Source organism: Entelurus aequoreus, linkage group LG02 (assembly GCF_033978785.1).
Source record: "Entelurus aequoreus isolate RoL-2023_Sb linkage group LG02, RoL_Eaeq_v1.1, whole genome shotgun sequence".
Taxonomy (NCBI): Eukaryota; Metazoa; Chordata; class Actinopteri; order Syngnathiformes; family Syngnathidae; genus Entelurus; species Entelurus aequoreus.
Genome location: NC_084732.1, coordinates 84,996,895 through 85,016,134, shown reverse-complemented (window position 1 = coordinate 85,016,134; position 19,240 = coordinate 84,996,895). Strand labels below are relative to the sequence as shown.

The following is a 19,240-nucleotide window of genomic DNA, read 5'->3' as shown; positions in this document are numbered from 1 at the left end:
TGTCCATTGGCCATCTAAAAGCCCAACAAAACCGCATGGGAATTTACCAAGTGGTTCAGTGCGATCCAAAACCTAGAGACTCAACAGGACCAAGACAAATACAGTTGCAAACGTCCTGCCGAGACCAGGTCTGCAGACGTACAAAGAGCAGGCTTCAGTTGAAAGTTGAATTGAGGTTAAAGCAGCGACCGAATCTGTCCGGGGTTCAAACTGAAGCATATTTAACACTTATCCTCCACTTTACCATGATGCATGACCATTTTTACACGGAAATCCCTGGGTGTATGCTAATCTAGAGGCATCCAACCTTTTTTCCACCAATTGAAGGATGCGGGGGTTACTTTCAAACATTTTGTACATTAAAGCTGCCCAACCCAAAAGTTATTAATTCCTTCTATTACCTTATTTTTCGGAGTATAAGTCGCACCGCAGTATAAGTCGCACCTGCCGAAAAAGCATAATAAAGAAGGAAAAAAACATATTTAAGTCGAACTGGAGTCTAAGTTGCATTTTTGGGGGAAATGTATTTGATAAAACCCAACACCAAGAACAGACATTTGAAAGGCAATTTAAAATAAATAAAGAATAGTGAACAACAGGCTGAATAAGTGTACGTTATATGACGCATAAATAGCCAACTGAGAACGTGCCTGGTATGTTAATGTAACATATTATGGTAAGAGTCATTCAAATAACTATAACATATAGAACATGCTATACGTTTACCAAACAATCTGTCACTCCTAATAGCTAAATCCCATGAAATCTTATACGTCTAGTCTCTTACGGGAATGAGCTAAATAATATTATTTGATATTTTACGATAATGTGTTAATAATTTCACACATAAGTCGCTCCTGAGTATAAGTCGCACCCCCGGCCAAACTATGAAAAAAACTGTGACTTATAGTCCGAAAAATACGGTATATTTCCTTCAAAACCCTCCAGCAACCTTTTATATACACACTGCAAGTATATACATACATAATGTAGTAACAGACATGTTCATAACAATGTGTAATATGTTCAATATTTACCGTATTTTGATCATTTTAATCATTCTGATTTTATTCTGCGCATTGATTTCTGTTTCCATAGCAGCACACGTCTGACTTCTGGCAACAAATGTGTGTTCCTACTTCCGGAATCAATTAAGAGTGTTTTCTAATCATGGCAGACTTGGTAACAGACAACGAAGACGACTATTTGTGGACAAATGAGGATTTACAACCGTATACTTTTGACGCTATAAAAATGGAACTTGGAGCAAAGCTATTTCGACATAAATGGACTGCTAACCCAAAAACAACAGGAAATGTCCCCGGCCAGCTGGACCAGACGGACAACTGTCCATCAAGTGAGTCACTTTAATATTGATCACGATACATGCAGGATGCCATCGTGTTATTACAACTACTTACGTTGTCTGGCTAGCTGTGTACAAACAAAACATGAAATGTAGGTTAATACTTTACAGATACTGTGATATGATTGTTCAGGTTTTTCAGTCAGTACAGATTGGTGTCGTATCGCAGTGTTGTGCATTATAAACTCCAACCAGTTTCGTGTTGTTGTAGAAGCTGGCATATATCTTGCCATAGTTAGCTTTTACAGCTAATACCGAAGCACGCCTATGTTACTACGGTAGAAAATCCTCAGAGTTTGCTCTTACAATAACAATGTCGCTAGTTTGGTTATTATACAGGTAACGGAACGTAAATGAAGTATTGTTGACGGTTTTTGAATGTATTTTTATAAAGTGATTTACAGGTAGAATAGATTGCTCCAATTAGCCGCTTTGATAGCCACCAAGAACGAGATAATTTGTATATGCTGGAAAGCGGAAAAAAAAACAACCTTTAGTCTTTTTGTAATTTCATAATGACTGCGAACAATAGGCAAAATTCCCGGAAAAAAAGTGCAGTTCTCTTTTAAGTCCTTTGTGAATTTACAAATGTTGTTTATGTAGGAGTGAACTATAATGGTCCCAGTCTTGACCCATGGGGTACACCGCAAGATATACAGTATTTACCACTGCTGACTTGTGTTCTCTAAACTACACGTGTTGCTCTCTATTTAAGTAGTGTTACTTCTTTTCTTCTAGACTTGGTCCAATATTTACAAAGTACTTATTGAAACGTTTATCTACTTTGTTCATATTTCCATCCCAAAAATATTTAGAGTAATGTTTCTTAGAACCATCTTTAATGAAGCCTATGTTCCTGTCTAATAACTGACTGTAGTATCTTTGCTACTTATTTGTAAGATGGTAGTTAACTTGTTTTGTACCTTTTGTACTCATGTTATTCTCCTTTAAATCTTTGTGTTATACATTTTCAATATGTGTTTTTTTGTTGAAAGCATTTCACAATCCCTTCGTCATCCATGGTTATCTTATTTTGCTTCTTAGTAAGTTATTTCCACGGACAACATTTGTCATAGAAGTGTGTACAAACATTCAGAACATTTCCATATGCTTCATCTACATCATTTTCACGATACAAATAGTCCCAACTTTGTTCTCGCAGATCATCGTTGAGAGCATTCATACTTTTCTCTTGGAAATGTGTTTTTGTCATCCGTATTTGAGTCATACATTGTGAAAACTCTGTGTAATGAGTAGTATTGGTTGTGGTATTGTCAAAGTCATTAGTAAAATATATATTACTAATCGCAAATTCCATGTTTTTTACTACATTGTAGTTCAGATGTTTCTACACAGCTACTCTTCCTCAACTCTTGTTGTTTCTGTTGATGTAGTCCAGTTCATATACCCTTCCTGAATTGAACTTACATTAGTACTTATGGGGAAATTTGCTTCGGTTTTTGTACGAATCGATCTTTGTCTGACTTTTTGGATCGGCTTACTAACAAAAAACAAGGTATGCAGAAGTACAATAAAAATGAGCCGAGTTAAGCATTCTTACTAATCATTGATATTTGACTTGTTTCACATTACAATAAACGGTATTTTGTTTTGTTTAAAGAAAATACCAGTGAGTTCCTAATCTTTAATTGTGTGTATTACTTTTGACACTGCTAAACAAATGTCTTTTACAGGCTCATTAGCAAACACCTGCTCCTCAGGAGCAAACCTTGCTCCTCCAGTTTAATGAGGTTCCTCCTCTCCAAAAAGTCGAATGTTGCGACAAACGACAAATATTTGGTTTTGACAGCACCACTCCGGAAACACTTCAGTCTGTAGAGACGTGTGTGCACACTCAAGAAGTTCAATCTTTGGAGTGCATTGCTCCACAAAATAATCATGAAATATTACAATGTTTCGAGGGGATGTGAAGTGAATTATATTTATATAGCGCTTTTTCTCTAGTGAATCAAAACGCTATTACATAGTGAAACCCAATATCTAAGTTACATTTAACCCTTGTGTAATGTTCATATTGTTGTTACTCAGCCAGCGTTTGTGGGTCTGATGGACCCGTTGCATTTTGTGGCTTTTAATGCCTCACAATCAAACACTTTTATGTTAAAATACTGAACAGATGTTTACCTTATCCCAATAAACATTTGTTCAGTATTTTAACATAAAAGTGTTTGATTGTGAGGCATTAAAAGCCACAAACTGCAACGGGTCCATCAGACCCACAAACGCTGGCTGAGTAACAACAATATGAACGTTGCACGGAAAATTTCTCTGCCAGTTTCTGCATCCCACAGGGATTCTTCTTGTGTGTTTCTGCACCTGCGGTTCCCACACAAGGTTGCAACATTGTTTGTCAACACTGTCTGCTCTCATTTTCTCACACATTTGAGCCTCTGATGTTCTGTGTACCTACACTCTGTCCTCCTCCTGTCTAGGCCTGCTGTGTGTGTGGTACACAGAACATCAATTTCCACACTTCTATTAGCCCCGGGTCCAGTGGACCTGGACATCTTATATGTAATAGAAATGTGTAGGGGGGGTGTATGGTGTGTGGTCATTAAACCAGTGTGTGTGGCACTGGGAGCAGGTAGGTAAAGTGTCTTGCCCAAGGACACAACAGCAGTGACTAGGATGGCGGAAGCGGGGATCGAACCTGGAACCCTCAAGTTGCTGGTACGGCCACTCTACCAACCAAGCTATACCTCTCTCACTCCTTTTTGTAGCCTGGCAAACACAACCAGCTTGGCAGAAATGACATCTCTGACAAAATAAACAAGTTATTGAAATAAGGACAAAATACAAGTTTTCACCCTCTGTATCACAACCAAAAGGGGTGACTAGGCCTTGGCGATGAAACGATATCTGTATATATCGCGATATTTTTTTATAGATTTTTTTTTCCTTCTTTGTCGGAAGAAATCGGAAGTTGCGTAACAAGGTCGGTTGCATGAACAAAGGCACTCTGTAACTGAGCAACGCAGGAAGTGATCACTGATCACCGGGAGTGACATGCTACCAGCCAATCAGGTAACAGTATCAACTATTGTCTCGAAAACCAAAAAGGAGTGCTGCATAGAGCCAATAAATTGTCGATAAAACAGGAAAAGTCATCCGGAAGGTATGGCCATTTTTTAAAACGGACCTAAGTCAGACCAAAGTGGTCTGTAAATAATGAGAGTGCGGAAATATGACCATATCACACCAACTCTCAAATCCCTTCACTGGCTTCCTGGTCCACTCAGGATTGAATTCAAAGTCTCCCTACTAACCCACCAGTGCCTCCATGGAAATGCCCCCCTCTACCTCAAAGAACTATTCACCCCCAAATCCTCCACACGACACATCCGCTCCGGACAAGCTAACCTCCTCCAACCTCAGAGGACAGAGCTACGAACATTGGGAGACCAGGCTTTCTGCTCCGCCGCTCCCAGTCTGTGGAACGCTCTCCCTGACCACCTGAGGGCACCGCAGACTGTGAATGCTTTTAAAAAAGGCTTAAAAACCCTTCTTTTTAAAAAAGCCTTTTTTTTTTTAGATATATGCATATTCGTTTTAGCTATTTGGCTGTTCTAGTTTTTATTTTTATTATATTTTTATTATCTTTTTATTTTTTTAATATACTGTAGCACTTTGAGGTTGTTTACGCAATGTAAAGTGCTTTTTACAAATAAAATCTATTATTATTATTATTATAATGCAAGGTGATCGTCCTCACCAAGAACGGTAATACCGCACCACCTTAGCCGCGCTCACCCTTTAGAGCACAGCGGTCATTTCCTGGCAGTAAACCTGCAGAAAATAGTTCTTCACAGGTTTCTCTAGGTTTACATTTTCACACTTTGCACTATTGTGTTACACTTTATAAACTATTTTTTTATGTCTTCCTTATTTTTGCACCTTTTAGACTATTACGTGTTCAATGTTATTTTAAAAAGGAATTTACATTGATTGTTTTCCATGCTTGTGTTGACATTTCCTTTCCTTTCTGCCTTGATAGCTGAGGGGATTATACCATACCATACCATACCAACTTTATTTATAAAGCCCTTTAAAAACAACCACAGTTGAAAAACAAAGGGCTGTACACCACAAAGAAATAAAGGCAAAGGACAGACTAAAAAATAAAATTTAAAACAGAAGTAAAATACACATTAAAAAAGCAAATACAAAATTACCCTAAGAACAATTTTGTTAGATAAAAAGCAGTTAAAAAGTTAAAAGTTAAAAACAGTTTAAAGTCTCATGCTGGGTTAAAAGCCAGTGTAAGGTTACATTTTCATTACATGTGGGATCTGAGCCGAGGATGTCATTGTGGCTTGTGCAGCCCTTTGAGACACTTGTGATTAAGGGCTGTATAAATACAATTTTAATTGATTGAAAAGGGACAAGCGGTAGAAAATGGATGGATGGATGGATGATTGATTTCAATAGGTCATGAAAAAATATCAATTATCGACTGATATAAAACACTTATATCACAATACTGTTTTCAGCCATATCGCCCAGCTCTAAGGGTTACACCCAAAGAGAAGTGCAAGGTTGCAAAGGCTATAGGATGATGTCATGTCTCTGAGGGGAAAAAAACATGTTTCCCTTAAGTCCTTTTGTCACAGGTGCCAGGCAGACAAACAAGAGGATGGGGAGGGACCACAACATCCATATTGGATAATCTCGTAAATAAAGATTAGATATCCACCTTCACCTAAATATAGTCTTAAGGGTGGAACAGTTCACCAAATCAACAGTTCATTTACATTGTTTACACTGTGGTTCTCTTTAAACACCCCAGAACAATCTAGCATTACCATGTATTAGCTGTGGATCTAAGAAAAATATATTACAACTTAAAAACGGCTCCGAGAGTTCTGACCCTTGAAATGAGTGTAAACATTAAATGTGACTGGACTGCCTTCATAACCACATATTAATGAAGCATAAGCTTTACCAGCACTAGTTTTCTTTGTTTATATCAAAATAAAAACAATGTAAACATTGGGATATTACAAAACCCAAAACCAGTGAAGTTGGAACGTTGTGTAATTTGTAAATAAAAACAGAATACAATGATTTGCAAATCCTTTCCAACTTATATTCAATTGAATAGACTGCAAAGACAAGATATTTAATGTTCGAACTTAGAAACGTTTTTTTTTGCAAAAATCATTAACTTACAATTTAATGGCAGCAACACATTGCAAAAAAGTTGGCATAGGGGCATTTTTACCACTGTGTTACATGGCCTTTCCTTTTAACAACACTCAGTAAATGTTTGGGAACTGAGGAGACCAATTTTTACCGCCTGAGGGATCAAAGGTATGTAATGTCATCGCTTACGTGCAGTCATTTCTCCAGATTCTCTGAACCTTTTGATGATATTACAGACCGTAGATGGTGAAATCCCTAAATTCCTGGCAATAGCTTGATGAGAAATGTTGTTCTTAAACTTTTAGACAATTTGCTCAGGCAATATTTGCAAAAAATACCGTAAGAGTTTTCCAGTTCGAACGTTAAGTATCTTGTCTTTGCAGTCTATTCAATTGACTATGAGTCGAAAAGGATTTATTTACGATTTACACAACGTGCCAACTTCTCTGGTTTTGTATATATTAGATGTTGCTCTGTCATAGTTTTTACATTTCAAATGACAGAAGTAGCAGAAGTAATGGTGATAAAAAATATAGACGTAATAAGTTGTAGCCGTACTGTATACCACTGAGAGATAGGTCATGAGACTAGATGATTGTGTGCCTTTAAGAGGCGAAACCTGTTGACAAGTGGTGTGTGATGTCAGCGCGGAAGTAACCGGGACTACGAGATGCTGCTGACGAATCCATGCTGTTAGTTAATAAAGCGATTGAAAGTGTTTTGGTGGTTTCATCCCTCCTTTTCCACGTGGTTATCACTTCATTGAATTGTTGTTCATTATAGTTATGGATGGAAATTGGTAAGATTTTTACAATTTAGATTCTGTTTAACGATGCGGTTCTTTATCGATTCTCTTATGGACTCCTGTTTTGGAAAAAATAACAAAAAGGTAGATTAGCATCAACTTTGTTTATTTTACAGGTAACGTGACCTTACATAGCCAACAGTAAGGTCTTAAGAGGGATAGCATAAAAATAGTTAAAATATAAGAAATTAATATTCTTCTGTAGAATTTAACAATAATGTAACATTAACATTTACTTAAACGGTTTCTGTTCGGGGGTTTGTACCAAATGTTAAGAATCATTGCATCTCCCTAATAAATATGTAATGGGAATGACCTGTTTAGAGGAAAACGTGCAACTTTTGTCCGACTACAACTGAACATTCACCTACCGAAAATCAGGAGCATTTACTGCGGCAAATGGGTGCGAGCCTTTGACCACACGCTTAGTCCCTGTTGGTGACATTCATAGTCAGAATCTGTCTCTCGTCATGCTCATCTGAATTAAATGCATTCATTTAAATTCAACAGCTTTGACAACTGGGCAAATGGCGCCAACATGATAGTCGTTAGTTACTACCTGTTGTATTTACGGCAGATGACTGCTGCTGGGATGAGATCGAAGCAGTTCAAAAACGTGACATTCATAGTCATTCACATCGACGTCCCACTGGGTTGTGAGTTTTTCCTTGCCCTTATGTGGGCTCTGAACCGAGGTTTGTTGTTGTGGCTTGTGCAGCCCTTTGAGACACTTATGATTTAGGGCTATATAAATAAACATTGATTGATTGATTGATTGATTGACATTCATTTACAGTTATAGCATGCTGTGAGTTCAAATAATTTAGCATATTGCTTGTATTTAAATACCTGCCCAGTGGCCTTGCGGTTAGGGTGTCCGCCCTGAGACTGGAAGGTCGTGAGTTCAAACCCCGGCCGAGTCATACCAAAGACTATGAAAATGGGACCCATTACCTCCCTGCTTGGCATTGAGCATCAAGGGTTGGAATTGGGGGTTAAATTACCAAATGATAATAATAATAATAATAATAGATTTTATTTGTAAAAAGCACTTTACATTGAGTAAACAACCTCAAAGTGCTACAGTGTATTAAAAAATAAATAAATTAAATAAAAAGATATAAAAAATAAAAACTAGAACAGCAAAATAGCTAAAACTAGTATGCATATATCTAAAAAAAAGGCTTTTTTTTAAAAGAAGGGTTTTTAAGCCTTTTTTAAAAGCATCCACAGTCTGTGGTGCCCTCAGGTGGTCAGGGAGAGCGTTCCACAGACTAGGAGCGGCGGAGCAGAAAGCCCGGTCTCCCATTGTTCGTAGCTTTGTCCTCGGAGGTTGGAGGAGGTTAGCCTGTCCGGAGCGGAGGTGTCGTGTGGAGGTGAGTAGTTCTTTGAGGTAGAGGGGGGCATTTCCATGGAGGCACTGGTTGATTCCCGAGCGCGGCCACCGCTGCTGCTCACTGCTCCCCTCACCTCCTCGGGTGTGAACATGGGGATGGGTCAAATGCAGAGGATAATTTCACCACACCTAGTGTGTGCGTGACTATCGTTGGGACTTTAACTTTAATTCCTACGTTTGCCGAAATAGGAACCTTGCAATTAGTTGCAAGTCGCCTTGTTGCAATATTCTTTCGGAAAAAATAGCCATGTTTCTCGCTGTCTGAAGTCCTTCCCGCCCACGTGGATCCTTAAGGGAATTTTTGGAAAAATTGGCAAGCGATGCCAAGGAATTGAAACAATGGAAACCGGTTCTGAACAGGAACAGGAAACTATTCCAATTCCTACCCTGAGTATTATTGAAATGCATGTTTAGCGGTGGTTTTTGTGTGACTGTCAATAAGGCCCAGCCACCACTTCCTCTTTGGTACCCCGATTAAAATCACCACATCCATGTACACCTTGGCACAGCTCGCAAATGCCGAACTCTATGTAGATGAGTCAAAATAACGGAACATCCATCCTGTTTTACCGGTAATGTTTGTGATCTTATATAGCACACTTCCTCCCCGTCCCCAGTGACATGTGCACCCATGATCGGAACAACACACGAGGACAGTCTAGCTTTTTCCGGAAAGAGTCCCACAGTCTGAGCACATGCTTGATTACACACACGCCCTCTCGCCTCATTTGTTGGACTTTTAGACATTTTAGCTAAAGCATGTGTGCAAATTAAGAAGTGCATCATAAAAGTATAAAAAGAATGCCTCGTGATGGTGATGTGGGAATGATTGAGCATAACAAAAACACTGTCTGAGTGCTGGAAACCATAAATACACTGCAAAAACTGAAATCTAAGTAAGATTAAAAACCTCAAATAAGGGTGATATTTGCTTATTTTCTGTCTGATAAGATACTTCTTCTCACTAAGCAGATTTTATGTTAGAGTGTTTTACTTGTTTTAAGTGTTTTGGTCCTACATTATCTCAGTAAGATGTCACGGCTTGTTGCTGAGATTTGATGACCTATATTGAGTAAAACATGCTTGAAACTAGAATATCAAGTGTTGCAAAGCTGTGTAATCAACACTCAAAAGTATAAAACTGCTTTTTCAAAGTAATAATTTCTTATTTCAAGCATGAAATAAAAAATCATGACTTTGACACAAATATGTCTCATAATTAAAACAGATGACAGCCAAATGGACTTAACTGTTTTATGTTCAATGAAACTATAGAAAAGATGCACTCTTATAGTAGTACAGTTGGCACACTACAGTAAACTGACAGTTAATATTTCAACATATGACATATCAAACAATTTTGAACAGAAATAGTTCATGCACATTTAGATAAATTCTTCAAAGTAACAATTAAAAAAAATTGGCCAGGGGCCGAGCTGTAAATATATATATATATATATATATATATATATATATATATATATATATATATATATATATATATATATATATATATATATATACATATATATATATATATATATATATATATATATACATATATATATATATATATATATATATATATACAGTGTTTCCCAGAAACTGCCAAGATACCTGTGGCGGTGGGGGCGTGGCTATGGGCGTGGTCACCATGACATCATCGAGTAATTTGCATAATTTACTACAATGATATGATTTTCTCTAAAAAGGCTCAAAAAATGTATACTTACTAATTAATAATAACAGTTTTGTTTTAAACGTCCATCCATCCATTTTACAATATAATTACAACACTTTATGTACATATTTATATACAGATTTGAACAATAAGTTATTCACTGAAATATATGTATTAATTGTGGTTCTTACAAAAAATATATCTTATAAAATATAAAAGCTAAAATGTCTCTTAAAGCTCTGCCCCTTTAATTAGTGCATACTAAATAATTTAACTTTAGCCTACTACTACAACCATATTATTTTCCAGCAACATAAAGTGAAACAGAGGCAGAGGTGTCCTGCCACAGTCAGTAACAAATAAACAGAAAACAGTAGTGGTCAAATACAAATAAGGCAACAAGAAAAGTATCCTACACTTCTCTTTTGTAAAGTAAATCTGAACAGCCTATATGGGCATCTACATCAACTATATGATTTGCCTGAGAAGCTGGACAGGACAAAAGAAAAAAAAAGAAAAAAAAAACTTATTTGCGGCGGACGTAATTCTTTCGTGGCGGGCCGCCACAAATAAATGAATGTGTGGGAAACACTGATATATATTCCTTGCGCACTAATTGACTGAAAGTGCACGCACTTGGCGCGATGATGTCATGTTAGCGATGGAAAAATGCATCTTTAGACCATATGATTTGCCTTTCCATTAAAGAAAAATAAACTAGTTTTTAGTATAAGTTTGCTGGTTTCAAGAAATGTAATGCCGAGCGCATATCATTATGTCAAGATAATGGCACTAGCCTTTACTTAATCTAAGAATATTTTTCAACATACTGAGAAAAAAGGTCTCACATTTGTTTTTTCCATCAAGAAAAGTGCACAAGTTATTAGTGAGAATATACTTATTTTAAGGTATTTTGGGGTTCATTGAAGTTAGCTAATTTTACTTGTTTTGGAAAGTCTTGACAAGCCAAATGTTCTTGTTCTATTGGCAGATAATTTTGCTTAGTTCAAGTATAATACCCCTAATTTTTGTATTTTTTCCCCTTGTTTTTGAACACTGACTTTTTGCAGTGTAGGACAAGGTAGACGTGTAGACTGTGGCATGCACGCGTCCCCACTAGGGTTGTCCAAAATGTATTTCAATACTTTTCTAAATAAAGGGGACCACAAAAAATGGCATTATTGGCTTTATTTTAGTAAAAAATCTTATGGTACAGTAAACATGTGTTTCTTATTGCAATTTTGTCCTTAAATAAAATAGTGAACACACGAGACAACTTTTCTTTTATTCGTATGTAAACAAACAAAAGCTCCTAATTAAGCTGGTGACATATGCAGTAACATATTGTGTCATTTATTATTCTAGTATTTTGTCAAAATTATGAGGGACAAACTGTAACTCCATGGGTTCATTTACTGTTAATATCTGGTTATTTTCCATTTCAACATGTTCTACCTACACTTCTGTTACAATTTAAATAATCACTTATTCTTCTGTTGTTTGATACTTTACATTAGTTTTGGATGAGACCACAAATTTCGGTATCGATCCGGTACCAAGTAGTAACAGGATCATACAGTGGTCATATTCAAAGTCCTCGTGTCCAAGGACGTATTTTCCTGAGTTCATAAACATAATAGAAATTTTAAAAAGGAAAAAATATTTTGTGATGATAAAAAATATCGATGTAATCATAGTATCGACTAGATATGTGTCACGGCGGGGTTGCAGCTTGCTGCGAGGTTCGTTCCCCCGGGATGCAAGCGGATCACTCCGGACAGGACTTGCAGGTAGGAGCACGGTTTATTCTTGACAAAAATCAAAGCACCACCAAGAACAGAAAACCAGTCGAAAGAAAACACGTGCCAATCGCACTCGAAGCTAACTTAGCATCGGTTAGGAGACAAGCAAACTTACGTGACGAGAGCATGAAGCAAACAAAGAAGCCAGCACGAGTGACTGGCAAAGGCAGGCTTAAATAATGCCTATGATGAGAAACAGGTGAGCGTCCCGAACACCAGAGGCAGGTGAAAATAATAAGTAGCCATGGTAACTAAACCAACTCAGGAGGTGCACAAACAGGAACTAAAGGAGTCCAAAACTAACAGAAAACACAAAACATGATCCGGACCACGGATCATGACAATACGCTCCTGTACTTGGCATCATTACAGTGGACATCAGGTTTAGATCCACCAATGGTGTTTGTTTACATTGTGACACCGGTGAGCTACGGTGTGTAGTGAAACATGTTTAGCTATTCCTCGTCCTGCAGGGATGATACTTGTAAGAAACTTACTTGATTTGTCGCCATGGAGGCGAGGATTAGTGATTTAGAAGTAGCTAAAACACTGCCGACTGCGGCTGGACGCTAGCTGCTAGCGAGCTAGCCACGTCTTAAAGCACCTCTTACTGAGGGCGTTTCAGTGTTATAGCTTCACCTCTATAGTTAGTTTTTAAGCCAAAATGCGTCCGTTCTCCCTGTTCTGTCTACACCAGGGGTCACCAACCTTTTTGAAACCAAGAGCTACTTCTTGGGTACTGATTAATGCGAAGGGCTACCAGTTTGATACACACTTAAATAAATTGCCAGAAATAGCCAATTTGCTCAATTTACCTTTAACTCTATGTTATTATTAATAATTAATGATATTTACACCTAATTGAACAGTTTAAAAGAGGAGAAAACACGAAAAAAATGACAATTAAATTTTGAAACATAGTTTGTCTTCGATTTCGACTCTTTAAAATTCAAAATTCAACCGAAAAAAAGAAGAGAAAAACTAGCTAATTCGAATCTTTTTGAAAAAATTAAAAAAATAATTTATGGAACATCATTAGTAATTTTCCTGATAAAGATTAATTTTAGAATTTTGATGACATATTTTAAATAGGTTTATATCCAATCTGCACTTTGTTAGAATATATAACAAATTGGACCAAGCTATATTTCTAACAAAGACAAATCATTATTTCTTCTAGATTTTCCAGAACAAAAATTTTAAAAGAAATTCAAAAGACTTTGAAATAAGATTTAAATTAGATTCTACAGATTTTCTAGATTTGCCAGAATCATTTTTTTGAATTTTAATCGTAATAAGTTTGAAGAAATATTTCACAAATATTCTTCGTCGAAAAAACAGAAGCTAAAATGAAGAATTAAATTAAAATGTATTTATTATTCTTTACAATAAAATAAAAAAATTACTTGAACATTGATTTAAATTGTCAGGAAAGAAGAGGAAGGGATTTAAAAGTTAAAAAGGTATATGTGTTTAAAAATCCTAAAATCATTTTTAAGGTTGTATTTTTTCTCTAAAATTGTCTTTCTGAAAGTTATACGAAGCAAAGTAAAAAAAATAATGAATTTATTTAAACAAGTGAAGACCAAGTCTTTAAAATATTTTCTTGGATTTTCAAATTCTATTGGAGTTTTGTCTCTCTTAGAATTAAAAATGTCGAGCAAAGCGAGACCAGCTTGCTAGTAAATAAATACAATTTAAAAAATAGAGGCAGCTCACTGGTAAGTGCTGCTATTTGAGCTATTTTTAGAACAGGCCGACGGGCTACTCATCTGGTTCTTACGGGCTACCTGGTGCCAGTGGGCACCGCGTTGGTGACCCCTGGTCTACACACTGTGTCTGCTTGCACGTACTCAGTGATTGTGCGCTGCCGAACATGCTCCTCTGCTCGTAAAGCAGCAATGTCACGACGCGCCATCATGCTCGTTAAAAGAAAAAGGGGGGATGGAGACCGGTACTTTTTAGAGGTGGTATAGCACCGAAATGATTCTTTAGTATCGCGAAACTATACTAATACGGGTATATTGTACAACCCTAGTCCCCACACACCAGTGTTTCCCACACATTCATTTATTTGTGGCGGCCCGCCACGAAAGAATTACGTCCGCCACAAATTTAAAAAAAAAATTAAAAATATTATTTTTTTTGTCCTGTCCAGTTTCTTAGGCAAATCATATAGATGATGTAGATACCCATATAGGCTGTTCAGATTTACTTTACAAAAGAGAAGTGTAGGATACTTCTCTTGTTGCCTTATTTGTATTTGACCACTACTGTTTTCTGTTTATTTGTTACTGACTGTGGCAGGACACCTCTGCCTCTGTTTCACTTTATGTTGCTGGTAAATAATATGGTTGTAGTAGTAGGCTAAAGTTAAATTATTTAGTATGCACTAATTAAAAGGGGCAGAGCTTTAAGAGACATTTTAGCTTTTATATTTTATAAGATATATTTTTTGTAAGAACCACAATTAATAAATATATTTCAGTGAATAACTTATTGTTCAAATCTGTATATAAATATGTACATAAAGTGTTGTAATTATATTGTAAAATGGATGGATGGATGGATGGATGGATGGATGGATGGATGGACGTTTAAAACAAAACTGTTATTATTAATTCGTAAGTATACATTTTTTGAGCCTTTTTAGAGAAAATCATATCATTGTAGTAAATTATGCAAATTACTCGATGATGTCATGGTGACCACGCCCATAGCCACGCCCCCACCGCCACAGGTATCTTGGCAGTTTATGGGAAACACTGCACACACATGCACTCTGTAGGTCTCCCTTTCCTAAGCTGAATAAGTAACATTTCAACCAGAAGCCATCGCAGAGTCTCTCTGAACAGGAAGTGCTCACGGACATTGGGGACCATCTGGAAAGTCCATTAAACCCACGGACTGACACATCACCTCAGCGTAGTATTTCATTACGACTCCTCACAGCAGTTATAAAGGTGCATGGGGGCGGAGAGATGAGGGATGAGTCTGATGACATTTCCAACAGTGAATGGGGGGGGGAAAGGCATGGATGTCGGTTTGTTGAAGACTAACAGGTTTTGTGGAGCAGAGGGAAGTTGGTGTTGTTGGGTTGGGTTCTGTTTATGTCAGTACTGGTCCACAAAACGCTTGTAAACTCACTCATCTATGGAAGCGGGCTGTTTTCCAGCGAGTGAAAAAGTCCTGTAGAGCGCCAACAAGGCGACAATTAGTGCCAACTGAGTTCACCAAGTTTGGTCCTTAACGATCTGTGCGCCGTCCTATTCATCGTGACCTTTATCTGGCGCGGAAGATAATCACATGGCCTCATTTGGCAAAGAGTTGAAGTATTCACAGAATGATGCAGTGAAGGAAGGAAAACCATCTGGTTGGGAGATTTGTAGGCCTTTTGAGAACTTTGCAAATGCAAACTTGGATGGCTCTCAGTTGTCCTTGTTAGTGGAAGAGATACTTTACGACTCGCTTTAAATAAAAAAAAGGATGTATGAAAGCACGAGAGCGTTTGTAACCAGAGCTCCAAAATGCGTACGGACTACGTGTTATGTATGTACACGATACAAAGGAAGCCTTTGGTAGTAGGGGTGTAACGGTACATGTATTTGCATTGAACCGTTTCGGTACAGGGGTTCCGGTTCGGTTCGGAGGTGTACCGAACGAGTTTCCACACGGACATCAGTGTTTCCCATAAACTGCCAAGATACCTGTGGCGGTGGGGGCGTGGCTATGGGCGTGGTCACCATGACATCATCGAGTAATTTGCATAATTTACTACAATGATTTGATTTTCTCTAAAAAGGCTCAAAAAATGTATACTTACTAATTAATAATAACAGTTTTGTTTTAAATGTCCATCCATCCATCCATCCATTTTACAATATAATTACAACACTTTATGTGCATATTTATATACAGATTTGAACAATAAGTTATTCACTGAAATATATATATTAATTGTGGTTCTTACAAAAAATATATCTTGTAAAATATAAAAGCTAAAATGTCTCAAAGCTCTGCCCCTTTAATTAGTGCATACTAAATAATTTAACTTTAGCCTACTACTACAACCATATTATTTACCAGCAACATAAAGTGAAACAGAGGCAGAGGTGTCCTGCCACAGTCAGTAACAAATAAACAGAAAACAGTAGTGGTGGTAGATAGACACAGAGCTTCATCAAACATCTGATCCACTGAACAAAGAGCTCCAAAAATCTTGAACTTTAGACTGCCATCAGTTTTACTCCCTACACTTAACCATGTGTTTCCTACTGCCTGCAGACTTTGCACCCTTTGTTATATACACATGTTGTGTTTCTAATATAAATACATTTAATAAAGTCAAATACAAATAAGGCAACAAGAGAAGTATCCTACACTTCTCTTTTGTAAAGTAAATCTGAACAGCCGATATGGGCATCTACATCAACTATATGATTTGCCTGAGAAGCTGGAGAGGACAAAAAAATAAAAATAAAAATAACATTTTTTTTTTTTTTTTTTTAATTTGTGGCGGACGTAATTCTTTCGTGGCGGGCCACCACAAATAAATGAATGTGTGGGAAACCCTGGACATATTAAGTAGCGTAACGCACGTTGTGTAAACAATGCACACCGAGGCACAACACACGGCATGCTAGCAGCTAACAGGCTACGATAGACTGACCATACGTCCTCTTTTCACCGGACATGTCCTCTTTTGCGGAGCTGTCACGGCGGAGTTTCTTAAATGCCTCAAATGTCCAGCATTTTGAGTTAGGGTTGCGTGTATTTTCAATGTACGTTCAGGGTTAAGAAGGGGTTAAAAACAAAACAAATTGTGCGCGCAGCAGCATTGGTGAGGGAGGGGCAGAGACAGAGAGAGCGAGAGAGTTATGATAAACGTGCATGCGTCGCCAGGCTCTGCTTTTCATCCATAGATTAAATGTTTTATTATCTATAGCAGGGGTGTCAAAAGTGTGCCATTTGCGGCCCACAGCTAATGTTTTAAAGGCCCACGGCACATTCTAAAAATACTATTAAAATAAACAAAAACATAACAAAAGTGAAATAAAAAAGCTTAAAGGTTAAATGTAATTTAGAAAAAGTTGCAATGTTGACTAATAAAACAAAGCTGTTTTTTTTTTTCTTTCAAACTGTCATTGCTCATAACATAATATTGAATCAAAATCAATGTTATTATGAATTATTGACCTATCCAAGGTTCTGATTACTTCACATCAAATATTCCACAAAGAAAAATATTTTTGGTCGAAGATTTTGCAACTTTGGTCAATAAATAACCCAAAAATTTATATTTTGTTGTTTTCTTACTGTACCGAAAATGAACCGAACCGTGACCTCTAAACCGAGGTATGTACCGAACCGAAATTTTGGTGTACCGTTACACCCCTATTTGGTAGTGTTTCTATTTAGAGACTTAGACTTAGGTCCTATTTACACTAAGCCCGATAAGGTTATCCAGGGTAAATCCCACCTAACCTTTTACGTGTCCACACACCCCAATGCCACCGTTTAAGACCCCTTGCCCCCTCCGGCGCAACGCAACCTAATACGCATGCGCGGAAAATGCGCACGTCATAGTCAGCTCCCGTGCAAGTTCTTAAATTTAACTTATCTGAACAATATCCAGTGTTGTGGTATTTCAATTAACTGGAATCCAGTGTGCTGTGGGGCCCTATTGTAGTGAATCACACCTGAGCCATCATAAATGAATCAAATCTTTATTATAATAATAATAATAATAATAATGGATTAGATTTTATATCGCGCTTTTCTATTATTAGATACTCAAAGCGCTCACAGAGAAGTGGGAACCCATCTAGACACGTAAACAATGTGATAAAGAACATTTTACATCAATCAATCTAGGGATCTAGATATCTGGTCAGGACACTCCTCACTATTTTGCCTTCACCTTCATTGTCCATTCGTTTTTGGTGACTTTATATACTCTGGACCTAGACGTTGAGTCGGGGACATACATGGCGGACAAAAACTGATACAGTCTGTTTTGCCAGTCCAAATGCATTCGCCGTTTTCCGTAGTTTTCCCTCGACGGCCAGGTAATACAAAGCACACGCTACCTTTTTTTAAATCACATCCACGGGAGCTGGCATTCTCGTTGACTCTCCTTCGACAAATGGACAAAGTTTTTCGCTAAGTAGAATCACAGCTGACCTGGACATTCGAAAGTTCTCTTGCCGTCTGAGAAGTGTTGTATCCCAAATAGCTGCAATTGCTTTAGGGCTGCGAATCTTTGGGTGTCCCACGATTCGATTCAATATCGATTCTTGGGGTCACGATTTGATTATAAATCGATTTTTTCGATTCAACTCGATTCAAAAACGATATTTTTCCGATTCAAAACGATTCTCTATTCATTCAATACATAGGATTTCAGCAGGATCTACCCCAGTCTGCTGACATGCAAGCAGAGTAGTAGATTTTTGTAAAAAGCTTTTATAATTGTAAAGGACAATGTTTTATCAACTGATTGCAATAATGTAAACACACACAGGTAAATCCAAATCAACAATATGTGACCCGTGCTGGCAAAATGAGTCGGAATACGCACAGGCTAATTTTGACCTACAGGCAAATAAGTGAAAAAAATGTATCTTGGTTAAAATTGAGATTTTCACAAAAATGAGTCCATAAAGCCATAATCTAGCGATCCCAATCATCGAAATAGCAAGAAAACATTTTAAATCACCTTTATTTGAAGGTTTTATACGAGGTATGTCTTCAGAAATTAGTGCTTTGTGTTAAAATTCCTTGAGAAAATCAAGTGTTTTCAACGCTCACTTGCGGCAATAAGGGGGTATCCCCCTAGCCATATTTGGTATCATTGTGACGCCAAGTTTACGTACTTTCTAAAAATGAGCATGGAATTCCCGATGACGCCATTCTGAACCAATAGAATTCGAGTTTTTATACCTGTAAACAAATCCGGCTCGTTGCTAACCGGTCGCTGTGAGGCGTACCCTCATTGGTTGAATCACCCCGCGCGGTGCATTGTGGT

General features: G+C 37.4%; 1 protein-coding gene across 3 annotated transcripts in view; it reads right to left on the bottom strand.

The window, feature by feature from the left end:
- The window catches only part of cmtm4 (CKLF-like MARVEL transmembrane domain containing 4), a 64,112-nt gene that overhangs the window by 36,832 nt on the left and 8,040 nt on the right, over positions 1-19,240 (bottom strand). The gene's annotated exons all lie outside the window — the stretch shown is intronic.